The sequence below is a fragment of the Pan troglodytes genome, chromosome 13, assembly GCF_028858775.2.
Source record: "Pan troglodytes isolate AG18354 chromosome 13, NHGRI_mPanTro3-v2.0_pri, whole genome shotgun sequence".
Classification (NCBI taxonomy): Eukaryota; Metazoa; Chordata; class Mammalia; order Primates; family Hominidae; genus Pan; species Pan troglodytes.
Window position 1 is genome coordinate 44,367,439 of NC_072411.2, and position 14,925 is coordinate 44,382,363.

At 35.7% G+C, this 14,925-nt stretch overlaps 1 long non-coding RNA gene across 3 annotated transcripts in view; it reads left to right on the plus strand.

The window, feature by feature from the left end:
- LOC107973696 (uncharacterized) overlaps positions 1-14,925 on the plus strand; it is a 44,910-nt gene that overhangs the window by 14,177 nt on the left and 15,808 nt on the right. For 2 of the 3 annotated variants that reach the window (XR_008546534.2, XR_010150280.1), the window contains exons 2-5: positions 1,951-2,110; positions 2,250-2,336; positions 5,781-5,967; positions 6,316-6,395. This is a non-coding gene — a long non-coding RNA (uncharacterized LOC107973696). Of the gene's footprint in view, positions 1-1,910; positions 2,111-2,249; positions 2,337-5,780; positions 5,968-6,315; positions 6,396-14,925 lie in introns of all 3 variants that reach the window. The other variant, XR_008546535.2, reaches the window with a different exon arrangement.

Here is a 14,925-nt window from a genome sequence, read left to right on the forward strand (position 1 = left end):
GGAGAGATGCCAAAGCCTTTCCCAATTAACCCAATGCTGTCATCATCATCCCTAACTCTTGTCCAAGGGTTCTATGAGGACATGTGATTACATCATAGCCTTCCTGCCTGTCTCTCTTATTGGCTAGGTTTTACTGATTATGATATTTTCTCTGATGCTAAATTTCCTCATCTGGAATATGAAAATCAATATTTTTATGGTGGCTGTGATATTTAAATTTCTCCTACTTGAGGCCAACTTGATTTACAAACCACTTCTATGACAGTATGCACCATAGACAGTGAAATCTCTTCAGTGCTTTTCTCTGGAAAATAATTACAAAGCATAATCATACCTCCTAAGTTGCTTGCCTTGCATAGATTTATACAATAGTATTTAAAGACTGAAATTTAAGTAGCAAATGCAATAGGAATACAAATGTCAAAAGAGTTGTAGCAGGTGCTTACATTTTAGTATCTTGATTTTGAGCAGTCTCCAATAGAAAGATCAGGGCTCTTTGTAAGTATTACACAGTAATGGAAATAAGAAATGACTAGACAGGCAAACCTGTGGCCAAATCATAGACTAATGGAAAGTCTTATATTATCCATAAATTCTAGAACTTTTGGTTTTGGTGCTGATATATGTGTGTTACTCATAACAGTTGGGTTCTCAAAGGAAACTGGTCATTTCACTGTAACTGCCCTTTCAAAAATGCAGATGCTGTGGGTTAGTATCATAAACTTACAGATTAAAATATTGTTAAAGGCAAGGACTTAGAAATACAGATGGTCGCCAACATAGAATGGTTCCACTTAGGATTTTTTGACTTTATGATGGTGCGAAAGCCATATGCATTCAGCAGCAAGCACATTTCGAATTCTGAAGTTTGATCTTTTTCTGGGCTAGTGTTACACGATACAATACTCTTTCATGATGCAGGCAGCAGCACTGGGGCACAGCTCCCAATCAGCCACATAATTGTAAGGGCAAAGAACACATGCTTTACACTGTTCTGTGTTGCCGGATGATTTTGCCCAACTAAGGCTAATGGGAGTGTTCTAGGGACGTTTAAGGTAGACTAGGCTAAACTGTGATGTTTAGTAGATTAAGTGTATTCAAAGTATTATGGACTTACAATATTTTCAACTTATGATGGGTTTATCAGGATATAACCCCATCATAAGTCAAGAAGCCTCTGTATGATTAACTACAAAAAAAATTCAAAGTGATTCTTAGTGATTACAACTTCTTTAAAGAATTTTAATTTAATTGGAATGGTCATAATTTCAGAGTATACATTTATCTTTCCATGGATCAATATCATTTGTCTTGGCCTCAATGTTGTATATATGTCCATATCAAACTTGTGCTTCCTCTAAATTCTTTCTACACTCATAAAATTTATTTTAGACTAACACAAATTAAAATAACCTTGGCAGAAATATGTAATGCAGAGTATGGTTCATTTTGACTCTTGAAGGGGGAATATGAGAATGGTGAGAAAAATACTCACCATGGAATTAGCAATAATTTTAAACATTCTCCTCTTAGAAACATCTGGCTGAGGCCCAGACACTTTAGGCCTCCTTTTAAAATGGGAATTGATTCCTGGAAGGAAACCAACATTGTCCACAATGAAATCTATTGCTTTGTGAATGAATTGAATTAGTGTCCTCAATTGAATACAAGGAGAGAAGATAAACCTGTGACTATGAATATGCTCCACAATCTCAAAGAATTTTGTCCATTTCAACCAAATGGTTTAATAACCTTCCTAATTAAACAAATTGTCAGCTGCGGGAACATGCTGAAGCTTGCCTAAAACTATTCCTTTGGATACAGTTTTGGGCCAAATTAATTTTCATGATAGTTCTTCCACTTGTGTGGCATTGATTGCAATTCATGGAAATGTGTGTATCATCTTTCAGCTCTGTTCTCAATGTTGTGTCTGAAAATGACTTTCCGTAGCTCTTCAGTATTCCACCAGGATTCTGGACAAAGAACAGTTAATCTGTGCCCGTTTGCAGACAGTCACCTGGGTTACTTTTCTCCGTTTCCTCTCTACTAACAGTAGCCTGGACAGTGAGTTCTGCAGTAATGAGATTTTCCTAGACAACCTGACTTGCTGGTGAGTCCCAAGGATGGGGGTAGGGGCATTATAATATTTTGGGTCTTCAATGTAGGTCGCCTTGATGGATTTCAAAAAGTGATCTCATGAAGGCAAAACATTATTAAGAATTATCTGTTCTTTGTTTTGAATATCCCAGGGTCTCTTCTTTAAAAAGATGACATCTAGATTTAGAAATGAGGGCAGCATGTCATTTCCTTGAAAAAGAATAAGGATCTGCACAGAGGTGAGTAAATTATCATGGTGGTAGGGGTGCACTAAAGGGAATATAATAGTGTTAGCAGAGAAAGCAAACATGTAGGCAGGGTGATGAATGAGTGGTTTATACAGTGAATCACATTTGGCTTTTGACACTGACCAGAATTCATTCTTCAAATAGTCCAAGTTTTATCCATCAGTTATCTCTCTTTTTTTTTTCACAGGCCTTCCCCACCTCTCCTGGGCAACCCTGCTTCCTCAAACTTACACAGGGGAGCTTTAGGATAAGTTGAGATCAAATAACAGAAAACACAGAATGAAAACTAGAAATAATTAAACAGCTCCCTTTATTTTTTTTTAGAAAAATATTTTACTTACAATTTTACAGCTTCTCTTTTAATTATTTCTAATAGTATTCAAGGGAACACTATATTCTCTTGAAAATAAAACAAAATGCAACTTACAGTTGTTCTATAATACTTTTATCCACACTTTGTTCTTTCTGTGTTTATTTCATGCTATGCAGCACTGGCTTCTCATACATAGGACCTTCAAAGTTTCACCTTCAGAACCACTTGCCCAAGACAAATTAGCACAGCAGGAAATGATAGTTGCTCTGAGCGACTCAAGAGGAAAAATATACATTATTTCTCTCTAATCTGCTGAAGCACATTTGACTTGATTCCCATGTCGATTTTCATTTTGACAAGATAGATAGCAAATGAAGCACAATGGTATAGATTTGTGCATTTATTCCCATTTTCAAGGCACAAGTGGAGAAATCTTTCCTGGTTGATGACTTAAAGCATCCTGTCAGTCTGTTCTTAAGTATGAAAGTGTTCGGAAATCAGGATGCTGTAATATGCCATTGCAATATCCCGTTAACTCACTGGGCTGAGCAGTACTTTGAGGTGTCAAGGGCGAAGAACTCTAATTCAACTGCCACTGATTTGTTACATTTACCAATGAGACAAGGCACAATAATGCTGGAGGGTTAATTTTTAAAACTACCTTCGAGCTCAGGAAGAGTTGAACCCTTAGAGTAGGAGGCATAGATTTGTCATCATTCCTTGCCACTTCCTTTACTCGTTGGAACCAGGCATGCACTGGCAGACATGCTTCCTTGAGAGCTGAGCCTGGAGTCTGTGACTGGGAAAGGTTTTTGCCTTTATGAAGTCACATATATTGTCCTGACGTCTTATATGATATGATTATTTGGTTTTCAGGGAAACTTCAACCATCAAAAGAAAAGCATTGATTTATTTTCAGTATTATCATTATTATTATTTTTAGAAATTCTCCCCTTCTTTAGGCTAAGAAAAAATAAAACTGTTTTTGAAAAGATTTTAGACGTCCATGCATGGATGAATACATTTTCGAAATAAAAAACAGAAAGGAAAAACATCAGATTTTGCATTTGGGAAGAAACATCCGTTGTTATTTTCTGAATTCAAAATCTACATTCCTTGGGTGATGGATACTGTGTAATACTGGATTTCATTCTCCGCAATGTCTAAAACCACCATCTGGGGGTGAATTTTAATAGCAGTGTCATGTGCCATAGTTTTGAGATCACATGCCTTTGCTTTTTTATTTATTAACCACAGACTATAGTTATCCGTCTTAATGGTCATCTTGCTGGATACATGTGGTGAAAATTAAACTGGAGGGAAGGAGGATAACTGACTATGTGAAAATTGATCACAACTCCAAAAATCACCTCAAAATTATCAACTCAAATTGAAATTAATTTAACAAATTTCATTTACACTTTCATTATATATGAGACTTTAGCAAAAGCTTATGGAAAAATCAAACAATAAGACAAAATGCCTGCTATTACAAAGTTGACAAAGTTGTAAGGGGCAAAAACAAGTATTCTCTCTCTCTCTCTCTCTCTCACACACACACACACACACAGACACATATGCATGCAGACGCAAATATAAATAACAAGGTCAATTCTATTAAACAAGTAAATACAGTATTTTGAGGCTATGAAAGAAGAGAAAATTATATGACTGAGAAACTATAAATAGAACATTAATTATGAGCAGATATAAATTATTCATGTGAATTTTCAAAACTTTAAAAAATTTTAGAACACATTTAGATTTACACAAATGTTTCAAAGACAGTACAGAGACACCCTTTATATCCAGATTCCCCCAATGTGAATATCGTTTATAACAATGGAGCATTGGTCAAAACTAAGAAATTAACAGGATATGCTACTATTAACTAAACCACAGACTTTATTTTCATTGACAGGTTTTTAAATAATGTTATTTTGTGTTCCAGGATTTAATACAAAATACATCATTGCATTAAGGATATAAATTATTTTAATTCATTATTGCATCCTTAATAGTGATCCTTGATAGAGGTGGTGAGGTAAGATAACATTGGGTTGTAGGATCAGAAACAACTAATTTCAAATTCTTCTTTTGCCAATTATCTCACCATTGTAACAGCAGTCATGTAACTGAACCTTTCTAGGCCCCAGGTTGGCTCAGTTTTGAAAAAAGAACAATAACAGTAGCAACTTCTGCATTGTTGTACTAAGTGAGGACATGTATTTAAAGTGTTTAGCTGGTGTCTGACCCTAACATTTAGTGATTGTTAGCAAACATTATGCTTGATTATATTGATCCACTTAAAAAATGAAATTGTGAAAGTAAAATGCTGCCAGAGATTTTAAAACCTGTATATGATGCAAGAATAGCAGTGCATTTTTACATTTCAAATTAACATTACACGCATTAAAGCTGGAATAATAGTAAAGAGAAATTTTAGAGGAACTCTGTCTTGATTTGGATAGTAAGAAGTGAATAAGAGTTGGATAGACAGGAGAGAAGGATAAGATATTTTAAGCGCACATGTAAAAGAGCACACCGCAAATCTGAAGAAGGGGCAGGAGATAAGTTTAGCAATAAAAGTAGATTTATGAATATGATTAGTTAGGGGAAAGCTGGAGAGGAAATTGGGACCAGTTTTGATGGGCCTTGAATGTCAGGGTAAGAGGATTTGACTTGATTCTGTAGGCAACATGATTTCATAAGGTGGGCAGAAATTGTTTGCCATGGGATGGGTCTTTTTCAGAGCACATTAACTCTCATTAATAGCCTATAAGGGAGATACATAAAGTACTGAAAATATTTTTAGATGATATAGCAAGATTCCTGGACACATAGACAGGTACTGAATTAACACTTAAGTACTTATTCTCTGGAACATTTAAAAGTAATTTTTAGCTCTTATGCAATAATCACATGAAGCATTTCTGGATCAATTTTCATTTGGAAACCACCCACTTAGTTAATTGCAGATAAAATGTCAAAAATCTTTAACAACTTATTGAAAATGATATTTTGGCCTATATCTGTGAGTTAATATGGGTTAATATGAGAAATGTTTGTCAAGATCTCTATTGGTATTGTCTCAGCCATGACTTTTGTATTTGTCATTTTAGGTGCAACTGGGTGATAACGCACATATTTCAAGATATAATATGTGTGTGTGAATATGCTTGACTATTAGAACCATAGTATAAAATAGTGAGAGGAAATTATAAAGAGAATTTCTTTGGACTTGGTGTCAAGAGGTTCATGTCCTGGCTCTATAACTTATATCATCCATGTGACGTCAACACATCTCAGGTTCTTTGAACTTTATTTTTTTTAAAGCTGTCAACTAGAATTGATAATATATAATAACAGCTTCTCAAACTTAACATTAGTGTCGAGTTAAATTTTAAAATGGGAGTATTTTGTAAAATGCAAATATTATTACAAATATCAGTCACTATTTTATGATGTTATTTCAAAATGCTAGATTTCTCATGTTTGGGGTCCAAACAGTGGAATAATTTATATCTGTGAATTTCCTTTTATCTTAATAGTTTTAACTTTTACATCAGTTTTTCATTTATATTACAAAAGAGCCAATGGAACAATATGAATTTACCTTGAATGCTTTTTTTCTCTCTGTCCATTTCCAACTAAAAGTGCCATGCAGGTGTGAAATAACAAAGAAGCCAAATACTGGTGAAAGAAGTGAAATTAAAAGATTGATTCATCCAAAAAAGGTAATAGTTAGACTTCTTCCCATCGAGCTGACTGCAATATCTTCCCTTTACCTTCGGGTTCAAAACATAGCCCTCTTTGATGTCTCATAAACATTTCCTAATAATGTTCTCAAATGAGATAAAGGATTATAAATGAAGTAATGAGCCTCACCCATGAGGAGAATTGAAGAGCTCTTAAAGAAAATCTGCTTCTGAAGATACGGATTCTAGAATCAGGGAGTTGTCCCCAATTCCCAGAAGTTCAAACCCAGTGATTAGCACGGAAACCCAGAACTGATAAATGATTTGTAGAATGTCTCGGTTTTTGGTGAAATTTCTTCAGATGAATAAATGATTAAAATGGCTGAATGAAAATCACACACAAAAGGGTGAAATATAATGACTATCTGATCTGTTAAAAGGAAAAAGCTTTTAAACTAATCGATCTTTTCTACAACAATTTATGTCATAGCCTTTTAAGATGATCCCATCTTAAATGGGGAAGTGACAAAGAAATATACATCTAATATACTTGTTCGATGGATAGATTTTCAGTACCCTAAGAAAATGCATTTGAGAGCTTTCATTTTTAAAGGGGACTACACATTAGATGCTTGTGGATGATCTTATGATCTTATGTTTAGTTTTACCCTTGTTATTGCTAAGGGTTAGAAGGTAGGAAATTGAGACCAAGACTTTTTTCTTTGGGCTTGATGGGCAATTGTGTAGCAATCATTTAACCTCCCTGTGCTTCATTGATAGCATCTCTCAAAGGACTACACTAATGTATGTCACGCTAATGCTTGCCATCCATCTACTTCTTGGGCACATTACAAGGGTTAACTAATAAGGCTGATAAGCACTTTACAAATTCAAAGTACAAAGTAGAAGTGCTAAGTAAGCTAAATAAAAAGAAGAGACTCACCTGATGGTCAACCAATTTGAATTTTCAATGATTTATGGATTTAATGAATACTTTCTTCTACCTTTTGAAATAAATTAAAGCCATTTTAGTACATTTTAAAAACTCATTTCAGAAATACAGGAATGAACATAGTGTGCATCATTTCTAATATGAACAAAGATTTTGTATTACTCAGGTGTTTTCAAAATATACTACTGTTGTGTATCACTTTTTGAAGAAGTCATAAGTTGTTTTTTTGTTTCTGCCCTTTTGCTGTGGTGGAATATGTCATAATGACAAAATAATAAAATACTCTAACTGGTGAGAAAACCAGAATGGCAAAGTACAAGTTTCCATTGACTTCTAGGGGGAAATATCTCAACCATGGGAAAGAAAGATAAACTCTAAGGGAGAAAGGGATTTATTCCATCTTGGTTTAATATTCAGTCCTAGTCATACCTACTTCAGCTGTCACGAAGAAGACTAATTAGTGCCAGTGGTGATGGGAGGTTTTGTGATGCCAACTTTTGTCCTTTAAGAACTTGATTAAACTTAAAATCATTTCCTATACTCTGCAAAACAGAATGTTTTGACGATGTCTCAGCCACGTCACAGATGCAACCATTTCTATCAAACTTTGACATTACAGTTACTGTTACAGTAGGTAGCTAGCCATGCATGAGTGGGGCAGGAGAGTGCTCCCCTCACCCACCAGGAATGTCATCTGACCACCAGGTGATGGTCAGGCAGTTGTCACACTGCCTCTCTAAAAAATAATTGGTCTTAAGACAGTGCCAGGGAAAGGTAGTTTCCCAATAGATAAAAATACCTGTGATTGATAATCAGCACCTTTTAGGAATTGAGAGAGTGAGCTCAAGCATGCACATTAAGAGGCAAAAATGGCAGAGTATGACCTTCCAGGGGCATTCCACTAGGAAAGGGAAGAATGCCTCAGGTGAGCATGTGTATGACTTCAGTAAATACGCTGCACTTGTTCACATCCCAAATGCTAGCAGGCCACCACGCATGTGGGCAGGTCACCCTGAGGGGAGAATCAAGGAAAACGGATGCAGGACCCCAGAAGTATGCCAACATATAAAACCCCAAGTCAAAGGTCAAATGCACTTGACCTCCAAGATACCTGCTTGGGCCTCTTCCAAGTTTATTTCCTTTTTTTCTGTCCTGCTCTAAAGCTTTTTAATAAACTTCCATTCCTGCTCTAAAGCTTGCCTGGGTCTCTTCTTCTGTCTTATGACCCTCAGTTGAATTCTTGATCCTGAGGAAGCAATAATTGAGGTTGCTGCAGACCCCATGCAGAATCGCAGACAGTAACCTGGATAACTTCCACTGGTAACAGTTATAGCTAAAGGTGGAGAGCAAAGTGCAGAGTAGGGTTATTATCTGGAATAATAGAGACCAATGACACTTTGCCATGTGTATTAGTCAGCTCAGGCTGCCATAATAAAGTACCACAGATTGGGTGACTCAAACAATAGACATTTCTTTTCTCACTGTTTTGGAGGGCAGAAGTCCATGATCAAGGTGCTGGTGAATTTGGTTTCTGGTGAGGGCTGTCTTCCTGCCTTGTAGATGGCCACCTTCTTGATGTGTCCTCATATGGCCTTTCCTCTGTGCTTGCTCAGAGAGCCAGCAAGCTGCAATGTCACTTCCTTTTTATAAGGACACAAGTTATATATCCTGTTAGGGGCCCATTCTTACCACCTCATTTAACCTTAATTACCTCCATAAAGTCCCTCTCTCCAAATACAGTCACATTAGTGGTGGAGGCTTCAACATACAAAGTTTGGAGGGACACAATTCAGTTCATAACACTATAATACATTAGATAATTGAGACCCAAACAGTCTTTATTTGACTCTTCTAGACACTTGCAGAACCACAGTATTCCTATCTACTTTATGTGTTTGAGACTAAGCATAAAACTGTATTTTTCCTCTCTGAAGGCTCTCAAGGAGAATCTTTCCCTGTTTCTGGTGGCAGCTGCAGGTGTTCCTTGGCTCATGTCCACATCACTGCCATCTGCCTCAGTCTTCACCATAACCTTCCACTCTGTGTCTCCTCCTTTTCTATAGGGACAATAGTTTGCATACACAACAATCTCTTTTCTATTTGAATAACAATGACCCTGTTTCCATTTTTTTCCATTTTCTATAGGGACAGTAGTTTCCATATATAACAATCTCTGTTCTACTTGAATAATGAAGTAGTTAAGAACAATATATTTTCATCAGTCTCCAATCTAAAAGTAGTTGTTGAGAAACAGTTAAAAAATGTCCCTTATAGCTCTCAGGACTGGTCTTAGAGCTAGTTGGAAAAATCAAGTGATATGACTTTATGGCTATGCCTTTTCTCCCTCTAGTAAACAACACACATTACCTGATTTGCTTGAAATTCAGCCAGAGAAAAATTCATCTCAGTACATAATTCTCCGACTAAAGCAAGACTTTTTAAATGTAAAAAGTAATTCCCTAGACACCTGAGTGTTGAGTTAAATTTCCAGACGTCAGCATCATCATTTCAACCCAAAAGGTGTAGCATACAGAATCTCCATCCCAAACTTGAAGCCAGTAAGTGTGGATGGATTAGTTTTGGAGATTAATTCTATAATTTACTTAATTACTTAAGAGTTTACAGCCCTGCATTTGTTTTGGTGTTATAGTTGCATTTTAAAAGTTGTATTAGCACTCAATATTACCCCTTTCATTATTCTAATAAAGAGAAAGAAACAGAGTTTGCCTAAAGAGTAGAAAGGCCAATTCAGCCCAATATTGGAAAAAGGCCAGACAGTCACTTGGGTGGACAAAATAGTGGCACAATCCTACAACACACAGCTGTAAACCAAAAACAAAACTCTAAGGCCCGCAACCATCTGAATGAACTTCCTCCTCAGCCAGGGCACTGTTAAAATTTAACCTGAAAGACTGGTTCTGGCCATGACTGGAAGCAGAGGTGACACATGCCCCATTATACCTCCCTGGCATTAACATCAACAGATCTTAAGTCTGATAAGAAATATTTACAATCTATTCTCTCTAAAGCCTGCTACTTGAAGGCTTCCTTCTCCACACAATAAGAACTTTGGACTCCACAATCCTTTATCTTAATCCAGACATTTTATTTCTATCGATCCCAGGTCCTTAGATAAACTCACCCAATTGTCAATCAGAAAATTTTTAAATCTACCTATAACCTGAAAGCACCACACACAGCACCCTCCACTTCAAGCTGTCCCATTCTTCTAAACCAATCCAATATATTTCTTAAATGCATTTGATTGAAGTCTCACATCTCCCTAAAATGTGTAAAACCAAGCTGCAGCCTGACCACCTTGGTCACTTGTTCTCAGAACTTCCTGAGGGCTGTGTCACGGGCCTTGGTCACTCATATTTGGCTCAGAATAAATCTCTTCAAATATTTTACGGAGTTTGATGCTTTTTGTCAACACGTCTCAGAATACATTCAGTAGCCAGCAATCACATTTGTCTCACCAGTGGTCATTTAGTTTCAGAACATAATAATCTGTCAGATTCAATTAAAGCCAAAATTTGAATGATATCTATTTAGCTGTTTTGTAATCATTAATTTCTAAATACATTCTTCTTATATAGTTAAATTAAATACTTAAATATAGAGAGTTTATTCTAGTTTTTGTGTGTACATTTAGTAGGCTCTAGTTGTTTAAGGTTTACAAAATAAGTGAACGTGTTCAATATCACCAGGTTTTGGCCTATTTTGACTTTTTCATTATTCACGAGGAGTTATTCAGTCATAGAATGATTGGGAAGTTCACTGCTCTCTTCCCAAAGGAGAGGAATTACGAAAATTTATTTTACAATTAAGGTCTGTGTTTCTTTAAAGGTGTAGTTTTTAGTTTCTTATCATTCGGACTCCAAATGTAATGCTCCACTGAGAGTTTCAACAAGGGCTATGATAAGGGAAGAACACAAAGAGGAGCTCTTGCTAATTTCATTATCTTTGTACATATAATTAAGTTAAGGATCTTGTGATGAGATAATCCTGGATAGAGGTGGTCTCTAAATCCAATGGCAAATATTTCTATAGAAAAGGAAGAGACAGAGTAGAAGGTTATGGTGAAGACTGGAGCAGAGACTAGAGTGACGCAGCCATGAGACAAAGAATGCCTGGAGCCACCAGAAGCAGGGAAAGATTCTGTTTGAGAGCCTTCAGAGAGTATGGCCCTGCTGACACTAATTTTGAATTTCTGATGGCCAGAACTATGAATGGATAAATTTCTGTGGTTTTAAGCCTCCATGTTTGTGGCAACTTATTGCAGCATCCTTAGAAAACCAATGAAGTCAGTAAGCTACATCAGTGATTTGCTAGTGGAAACCCCATGCAGGGACCATGGGTGATAGAGACAAAAGGATAACTGGGAGCCTCATCCATGCACCCACCAGTCTTGTAGAATCAGAGTCCTCATTGATCGGCTAACTGCACAGGTATCAAATGCACAGAAATTTGGACTTCCAGTAGGTGGCCTCCAGAGGAACTACCAGAGTGGGCATGCGCTTGTTTCATATTTCAGCTTTGCTTTTTGCTATCTATCACCAGTGTCTGGATGATTCAGTAGAAGTGTAAACCCAAAATGTCCTGTCTGCAATCAACAGATAACAAACCAGCTTCACTGAGCTGCTTTAGTACTTACTAGGGCAAAAACCAAGGACAGTATCAGAGATAATAGGTAAGAGAATATGTACAGGAAGGTAATATGTGATATGGATAGCTACCATAAACTTAGCTTAGCAAGGAAAGTATTTCATAAACTGAAAAGTATTGATCCTTTGAGGTATCATGACAAGATAGATGGATTTGAACTTGGTTATATGAGCTCAAGAGTGGCAGAGAGAAGAAATCTCTTTAGATTAATAGGAACATCATTTTGACGTCAGTGGCAGGGTATATTATGGTAATCCAGGCTATCAGCTCCTTTGTTCCTGTATTCTGTGGTTCTGCTTTAAGATAGTGGGGAAATAATGTCAAGGGTACTCTGTTAAGGAGATCTGGCAATTAGAGACCGTTTGGACAAAATGCATGCCAAATTTTTATTCACTAACTCAAAAGAACATCCTTTGTGCCAGGCCCTTCTTTAGGGCCTGAGAATACACTGAGGAATGACACATGTAAATGACACACTTAGGTTCCCTCCTAAAGCGATCTCTACATCTATCCTTCTAAAAAAGTAAATTTCTGTCTAAAACAAACGCACAAAGCAAATCTGTTTGTGACCTTTAACTTTTAGATTATTTGTTTAGTCCTATATAACTGCTGTTTTGGAGCCTACCTTTTATTTTATATCTCTTGTTTGCCCTATAAAAGAATAAAAAGGCCACTGGGCTTACTCTTCTCCAGGAATTATCTTAAAGCCTATGAAAGGTCCACATCATAGCCCAACTATACTACCAGCACTGCCCTGAGAATGCAAGAAAAAGGGGTGTCTTTGGCCACAAATTTTATCTGACCTAAGTAATAATACCTTCCATTTGTCTATAACACTTTTATCTTTTCTAAGGAGCTTACACAGTCATTTCATTTCATCCTCATACAGGATCAAGTTTCAAGGCCAAATTGTTCTGTACACTGCCAGCTGGCTCCTTGAATTGCTGGCTTTGACTTCCCAGTGTGCCACTAAATATTGAGCAGGGAAGTTAAACAGGAATCTCTTGAGACCATATTTCTGCCCTAGGCAATGGTAACTCACATTCTCCTGCAATTTATTCTTCTCATCTGTGAATAGAAAAACAACTTTTCCTCATCAGGAGAGTCCTGATTTGGACTTGGCATATCAGAATATTGGTCTGACTGGGCAACATAAGTAAATGTAAAAATGACTTTGGAAATGATTCTGTTGTAAGGAACACACTTGTCAATTTTTCCATTAGTCTATCATTTGAAAGGAAAGCAGTGACCTGAACTTTCAACTGTCATTAGAGTAGTAAAGTCAAGCATCGTGTATCACACATATTTAAGGAGCAGTTTCCTGTAATGTCTTGCAACGTGCTTGGATGCCCTGGATATGAGAAGAATAATGAGAAGGTCAGAAACTGCCAGTTGTTTTACAGAATAGTTTGAGTGAATGTCTTAAAGTTATAAAGGTAAAATGTTACCAATTTTTTTTGTATATTTCAACTTTTAGAAGTAAAATTAATGAAAATGGAAGTAGAGATGACAGCTGAAGTATGATTTACTTTTTGCATTGCTGTATTTTAAGGACTCTCTGAATACATTAAAATGGACAGAAAGATTTTATAATGTTTCAAATGAAATAAAATATTTTCAGTATCATTTTTTCCAAAAATTAGTAATATACATGGAGATAAAATTTATTATTTCCAAAGAAGTTAATTGTTTTCTCAAGATAATTAAAACATTATTAATTTATGTTGGTGATAGAGAATAACAATATTCAGAGTAGATGATACATATTCGAGATACAAAACAGATTTTAAAAATTAATAATTTTAAAACATAAATGGAATAGAAATAACCTTAAATGTAGAATATATGCACAATATTTTTTAAAGTCTCACAATACAAATGCTATGAAATTCAACTAATATAAAATGTACATGCTATCTCTGCATTGGATATTTACTATGTAAACTCTCTAAGATGTAGTTCCCTTTAGGATTAAGAAATAGATCAGTGTGGGAAAACAGACTTCTCTTCTAATTCTTGGGGGGAATGTAAAGCATGATTTTGCAATCTATTTTAGCAATAAAAGTCAAGGGTTTAATAATTATCCATAATTATAATTCCTAACACCTAGGAATTATGCTTTTGAGAAGTTAATTATAAAATAATCCAAAATATAACTAGAAACTAGAAAACTTCTAAATACCCAACAACAGGGAATCTCTCTGCACATTACAGTATATATCATGTAATTTTGTAAAAAATATGATACAGCATAAAAAAATTATTTCAAAGACATATGCTTTGAAACGGAGCAAATGCTTTTGACATAATATTTATAAAAATATAGGAAAAATTGTATGAACAGTGTGACCACAAATAAAATATTTTAAGAATTAATATTTGTAATGACAATATTACGAATAAATTTTGAAGACTATCTATGTATATATCTTTTATTATTCAAGGGGTCTTATTCCCTAATCTATAAAATACTATTTAAAATCTTGGAAAACAGGTTTTTATATAAAGAAATTCTTGGAGAATTAAGCTTAGGAGTAGTGGACTGGTGTGAATGAAGGTGGCTCATTTTAGCATATGTTAAGTAAACAGACTTCTGAAGTACTGTTTTAAATCCTGTGCGATGCCCTGGGAATTGCACTTTCTTGGAGATTCTCCCATAGTGGGAAGCAATGGTCTGTAGTGGCTTTTTGTGATTGTGACTTGGCCTTCACTTATCAAAGAATGACTATCACTTCAGAGAAATGTTCCTGGCGGGAATAATCATTGACTATGTGATCTCCATAATGCAAGAAGAAACTGGGTTGAAGGAACTTTCTATTTGCAATACTTTCTAGATAACAGTTCTTTTGACTTTTGAACATAAAGCTCTCATCATATAGAAAAAAATTCTGATTTATTATTATTATTATGATTTCAAGATGGAGTCTTGCTCTGTTGCCCAGGCTGGGG